Source organism: Calypte anna, chromosome 15 (genome assembly GCF_003957555.1).
Source record: "Calypte anna isolate BGI_N300 chromosome 15, bCalAnn1_v1.p, whole genome shotgun sequence".
Lineage (NCBI taxonomy): Eukaryota > Metazoa > Chordata > Aves > Apodiformes > Trochilidae > Calypte > Calypte anna.
In genome coordinates, this window is record NC_044261.1 from 5,594,773 (window position 1) to 5,601,572 (window position 6,800).

General features: G+C 35.2%; 1 protein-coding gene across 1 annotated transcript in view; it reads left to right on the top strand.

Annotated features, from left to right (window-relative positions):
- The window catches only part of MAPK1 (mitogen-activated protein kinase 1), a 32,645-nt gene extending 26,539 nt beyond the window's left edge, over positions 1 to 6,106 (top strand). Inside the window, exon 9 of the mRNA XM_030460810.1 lies at positions 1,948 to 6,106. The gene's annotated coding sequence lies outside the window, so the exon portion shown is untranslated. The remainder of the gene's footprint in view (positions 1 to 1,947) is intronic.
- The last annotated feature ends 694 nt before the right edge of the window (positions 6,107 to 6,800 follow it).

Genomic DNA, 6,800 nt, shown 5'->3' on the forward strand with positions numbered 1-6,800 from the left:
TGCTCTTTGTATCTTACAGACTGTCTGTCGTTTGTCTTAAAATGTTGTTTTAAAATAATTCTTTGTTAAATGTGATGTGCAGAGGAGAATCTCTTACATTATTCCAAAGGGGAAAAAACCATTTTAGCTTCAGTACAATTTAACTTCTGTTTTAAGTACCTCTAGAATAGTGTGAGTAAAAGAGAAAGGGTGTATAAGTATTCATAAATTAGTTGTCGTTATTAATCTTCCTAATATCTTGAATATTTAAAAATTTTAATTGATATTCATTGTCCCTGGTTTTTTTTTTAAAGTAAAATCAATGAACTTACCTGCTCTTCACATACCACAAGCTTGGTGGTCTTGCCAGTCTCAGCATTTTCATACAAAATTGGCCAAATATTGACCTTAATATTTTTTAAACACCTGTGAAACTTGTGTGATATGAGTAGTTCTTGTAGCATCAAAGTTTTGTGACTGGAAAACAAAGACAAACCAAATTAAACAGCCTACTCTAGACAGTCTGTTTTATGGTCTTCCAAGTAATTCCTGTGCCATTCTCTATCAACAACAGCATTCTGCAATCACCATTTTTGTTGGCAGTTCCAGCAGAAAGGTGAAGTTTTGAGCCAGTGACCTTCTTTGCTGCAAGAAGTCCATGGTTCTGATAGCTGTGTGTGGAAGTTTGTTGCTTTGCAATAAGCAATAATTCCTCTGCACTAGAAATGAAATTTCAGTTCCTGCTTGCATGCACCTGTAAATGTTTGTTTAAATTCATAGAAAAGAAAAAAAAAATATGGAGGAAACTTTTGAAAATATAGATCTTACTTAAATAGGGTAACTTCTCTTGCCACTGGCTTGAATATGCAGTTGTACAGAAACTGACAAATGAAGTAATTTATGTAGAGATTCTGTTTTTTGTTTATTTAAGCTTACTAGGTAATGTTAGAAACTGTTTAATAATTAAAAGTTAGGTAAATCTTATTATTATCTGGGCATTGGCAGTAGAATTAGACCTGGGATATGGTAATGTGTGGTGCTTATTTCCTGTCCATGTTTTCTAAAGCTAATTCTGTCCAAGAGGCACCAGCAGTTGGATGTACACATTCTGGAAGAAAATTACATACATTTTTAGGAGTAAGATGAAACCTGTTGCTAATAGGCCATAGTATGAAGGAAGGGAGAGCAAGTCACTGACATTGCAGTAAATTGTAGTTTGATGTCTCCTGCTTGCCTCTTTGCTCACACCATACTTACCTAGGTTGTAGTAGGGATTAAGGGATAAAGGGATCAGGGACAAAGATATCCCTGATCCACTGCTAACAGAAATTTCTGTTTTGCTAAAAATGTTACCTTTAAATGCTACTGTGAGGAGCTGATTTGTCTGACATGATACTGAAATTTAAATGTTGTCCTTTGCTTGATGTCATGCTATGCTGGTAATTTGTCCTCGTCAGGTGTGGGTAAAATTATTACCTATTCCACATCACAACATCAGAATAAGCAGCTGACATCCCAGTGAAGGCCAGTCCCTAGGAACTGGGTTTAAATGGACAGGAACAGTCCCTTCCTGTGCATTTCTGCTCCCCCTACACACCCTCCCTGTACTTTTCAAGCTCGCCCTTCTCCAGGGTGTTTAGTTACTGTGATTCAGAACTTCCCCCTTGACTGTAGCTTTGGAAGTTGAGAAGCAATGTGAAAACAGCAGATTCTTCAGATAACCAAACAGTGTACTTTTGTTCATTAGTTACTTTTAATCTTCCTAATGTTTTAAATACGTAAAATTTTAATTTAAAATGTAATGTGTGGGTATTCACTGTTTGTGAGGTTTTTTTAACAAGTATTGGTATTGCTGTCTCTGACTCATGGTAAACACAGTGTACATAAAGCCTAGCAATAGGACAGCTTGTTTAAAAGGTGATGTTAAACTTTCCTCCACTGAAATTTGTCTCTGCTCTTTTTTTGTAGGACAAGGACTTAAAGGACTGGGCATGCTCAAAAGTTGCCGTTCCTCTTCCCAGTTCTTTATTGTTGGTCATGTCTTGTGGCCTCTCTCAGCTTATCCACTAACTCCTTTGAGCCATTCAGGAGGGCAGTTCCTGGTAGTTTTGGCTTTTCATGCTTTCAATGAATCTCTTAAGCCTGAAGAATTGTAATTGACACTCCTATGCGTAATGCCCATTGTTGCAGTACTGTACTGTAAGTGCACCTACTGCTGGCCGTATTTTAACTGCTTGCTTTCTGGTTTGAAAGATGCAGTGGTTCCTTTCACTCCTGGATCAATATCCAAGAAGATAATTCATTAACCTGTAAGACGTTTACACCATGAACTATGTTTTTCTGACTATACTGAAGTCGCTGGCATTTTTTGTTTCGTTTTTTTATTTTAGAAAAGCTACTATTCAGGGCACTTTAAGTCAGTGACATCCCAGATTTTTTTTTTTTTTTTGCACTTCCTTTTTAAATAGAAATGGTTAGTATCCAGTGGAGTTTATACCATTATTCTATGGATTACAGCATAAGTTGTACTCATGTTAATCTTGCTTATGCACTTGTTTGGGTGTCCTGTGCTGTACAAACAGGTTTTCTATACAGCCTAAGAACCACATAGGTACCCAACTTAATTGATTTCAACTAAGGATCACTTTTTTTCCCATGTATTGACAAAATCTGTACTTTTTTTTTTCTCCCTGCCTTTATCATTTAAAGTTTAACCATGTTGGAGGCATAATACTTCCAAAGTTCATACCATGTAGTAGTGTTTATAAGACTTGTGCAAAGAGAAGGAGTGGCAGCTCGCCAGCTTGTATTTACAGACCGTGTGTTGGAAGCTTAGCAAAGAACATAATGGCTTGGTGACCTCCTGGTGAATGCTTTTCTCTGTGGAAGGCATCCATATGTGGTGGCAAGTGAGAAACCAAAAAATGATGCTAATCAACTCAGTCTGCATACTGCATACCAATGAAATGCTTCAAATGAGGATTGTTAGTTTTTACATTTGAACCTAATCACTGACGTTCTGAATCCTTGCAGAGAGGAACACTGCATCTTTAAATGAGAAAGTTTGATTTTACTTTTGCTCCTACAGCATGTCAGCATCTCAAGTTCATTTCTTGCAACCTACACTATGGTGATTTGTAATCAAGCCTCCATGAGCTCGTGACATGAAGTACTGTTCTGTTGTCAAGTACTATCAAACTTTTCTGATAATGCTGAGTTAGGACAACCAAACAAAGCTAGCACTAAATAATGTTTAAAATTGTATACCTTTTAATGATCTTTTCAAGTATTTGTTACTGAAATTGTATAATGTGGAGTTTACTAGGTGTTATGTTCCAGTGCAGTGCCTCCTTTTCTTTCCCCACTGCTCTCTGTGGTGAGAAATCTGCCTTGTTTAAAATAATTACTGTGCCCTCGCATGACTGTTAAAGCTTTCTGTGCAAAGATGATTGTCTAAGTGCCACATGCCTATGATTGAGAAAAAAAATAATCTATTGTTACCTCTGAGTTGTGTTCAACTGAAATGCTAGTCAACAAATAACTTAGGAAAAATAGTTCTATTTTTAGCTTTTCATATCTCTGCTGTCTTTTTCTCATTTTATTTTGGCAGCAGTGAAGAATGGATTGTATAAAGACTGCTTGCTAATATGAACAAAATGCACTTGTAATTCCTGGAAATAAATTTAAATCTTATATCTTCACGTTAACATTAAGAATTAGTTTTTGGTTTCCTCTTGGGTAATGTGTTTGAATGGAAATCAGGTTCAATTGCTACTGTAGTATATAAGGATGCTTGCTGGTTAATAACTCCAGGCTTCCTCATACAGTGTAGTCTGCTCTTCAAAGAAATCTAGAAAGCCATTAACTTAGACTTCAATAGATAAGGGTGCTTACAAGTTTCCATTAAAAAAATTTCTTTTTCCTATAGTTTTAAATGTTAGTCTGCCAAAACTAATTTTTAATAAGCAAGGGTTCATCATTAAAGGGCATTTTCTATTAGGAAGTTTCTGTGGTACATAGATCTCTATTGTGGGGAACATATTAGGAGCATTGTCAGGACACTGCACAAGTGATCATTGAATTGTGGTATAGAACCTATGCTAAAAACATTTCTATAGAAATATGCACTTGACTGTTGATACTAGTGTAGAAATTTCTCTTGACATTTCTACACATCTTTACCAAAATGCTTTTCTCACTCAGTTTTGAAAAGTCAAAATATTTCTAGAGTCTCTGCTACTTGTGCGATCATCATTACTCTACAGTAATCATTTTTGGCTTGGTTGGAAAGATGACTGTTACTGAAATTAGTTTGTAACACCTCAGTTTTAATTTATAAAGGAAGAACTTTGGCAGCTTATTTCATCCTTCTGTCTTTCCTAATTTTTTTAAACTTTCTTTAGTTTTGGGTTTTTAGGGAGGTGTAGACTTTCCCTTGCATTCTGTCTCCAAGTGAGAAGCTTTACCTAACATCTGGTGCTTTCAGGCTTTCTTCCTTAGCTGTTCTTGCTGAACCCATGTGGCATCCACATTCATCAATATTTTATTGAATTCAGAAAATGCTGTTGGGTTGTATTTGTTGATGCAACAAATGCAGAAGTATGATTTTTTTTTTTTTTTTTTTTTTTTGGTCAGATTCTGAAAACAGTTCAGAAGAAGGTGCCTATAACAACACTGTTAGGTCAGTTATTTCATCCTTTTGCATTGATTTTTTTTTTCTTTATGTAGCTTTTATATTTTAGAGCGGAGAACAGCAACTCCTAATTGAAGTAACATGCATATTTCATGGTAAAGATGTTTTGGAAATAAGGAGTGTAAAGAGTTCACTGTCAAAAAACATTCCAACCTTACAGCTGAATTAAAATATGCAAACGTAAAATTCTCACGGATGCTGTGGCAAAACAAGCATCTTCCTCTGCTGTCCTGACTGTCACCAGACTCTTCCTCATCAATATCACCTTATATCAAACCTGAAGTGTACAACACACACTACATGGGCTGAGCAGTGTGGTGCACGAGGAGCTTTCAGGGGTAGCAGTGATGACAAAACTCAGCAGTGGCCAAAAGAAACCCAAGGAGCTGAGCGTGGCTTTCCTGACAGGATGAGAAAAAGAAAAACCTGTTGTTGCTGCCCACTGTAATATGCTACAATATATTTATACCATGTCGAAGTTGTTTGCTGAGCAACTGTACTATAGATTTAAACTTTATTAATATATATTTGCTTATGTTAGTGTAGTTTATATAGTCCTTGGTTATTGATAAATTTATTGTGTTGTTACAGCACAGTGATATGGTATAAATATAGGTCTAGACATACACACCATATACTCATGAATTTGGTCCCTTGCATAGTACTTTTATATTTGTACAGCAATGTCTTCAAGCAATCCCAGATTTTAGGGGAAATATTTTTGTAAATGCAGTGGTTTAAACAAAAAAAGTCCAAACAATCCTTTTACTAAGTTTTAAATACATTTGTGGTTCAAAATGGTTTAGTTTAAACAACTGAAATCAAGACACTAAATTAGTGAAAAGTGCACATTAGTAAAGTGAAGCTTACAATGGTTTTTGTAGCATGTGCTGTGATCAAACTAAGTGAAATATTGGAGGAAATGTAAAAGTTGGACTACCTTTGTAAATCTAGAACAAATTTCTAAAGGTTGCAGCTGGTTTACTTACTATTGTTGCCTTTTCTTGTGTTGTATCAGTGTAGAGCACTCTTAAAATATTCAAACTGCTTTGTCTTTGCTTTGTACTGTTGGTGCCTTCTTAGTCATGTATCCCACAAGTCCTGCATAGCTAATTTAGTTAATGGTAAGTTTAAAATAAAAAAAGCAAAGGAAGATTTTATAAAAAAAAAAAAAAATAAATCATTTTCTGTATGTTCTTATTCATTGTAACAATTAAACGTTTATATTGTGACAGATTTGTGATTTGGTTAATCTGTATAGATCAATTGTAAGTAGCAAAGGTTTATATTTCGTCTTATTCTTTTGATGTTGTAAACGTATGTGATTTTCTTTTTTGAATCAGGTAACTTAATGTTCTGTTTTGTTTTTGGCATCTGAATCTTGTAAAAACAAATGCAAAGAAAATCATTAAATTGTGTCCCTGTATTACCAAATCAGCATAGTACTGTGCATATATAGAATGACTGGAATTCTGGTTTAAATTCAGCTGCTGTGTTATAAGCCATAAACACACTGCTGTGTATTACATCAGCTTATCTATAAAACGACTGTCACTGGAATGCTGCAGCAGTGAGTAGCCTCCATTTAATATTTGTAAATACTCGTGTGCTTGTTCCACTGTCTGACTAAATCAGCTTGAAATTAAATTAGGGAAGCCATCCAAAAACACATGGGAAGTTTCTGTAGAGATGGGCAGCAATGTTTTATCTTTGGTGGAAGAAAGTGATGAAATCATCAGTGTTTTGAACTATTGAGCACAGAGTAACACAAACAGATTTCAGTGTATCTGATGATTCAAGGTTTTTTTGACACTCTTTATATTGATATTCATATAACTGTTGCCCTGTTGCTGTGAAATCCTGGAAATAATTACTTGAGGAATTCTTAGAGACCAAACGGTTTTGTTTTACTACAAAAAGGTTCTTGTCAGGCCAAGGGTTTGAAAACTGACTTTTGGGAGCAGTTCAAATAAGGTTACATCACTGTCATGAGCTTTTAATTAATAGATATGTCTATTTTTTAGCCTGAAATCAGACTGTGCCAAAGAACTGAACTCCCAAAAGGTGTAGTTGGATAATGGTAGCTAAAAACTTCTCTAAATACCATGAGAACATAGAAAATGTGACC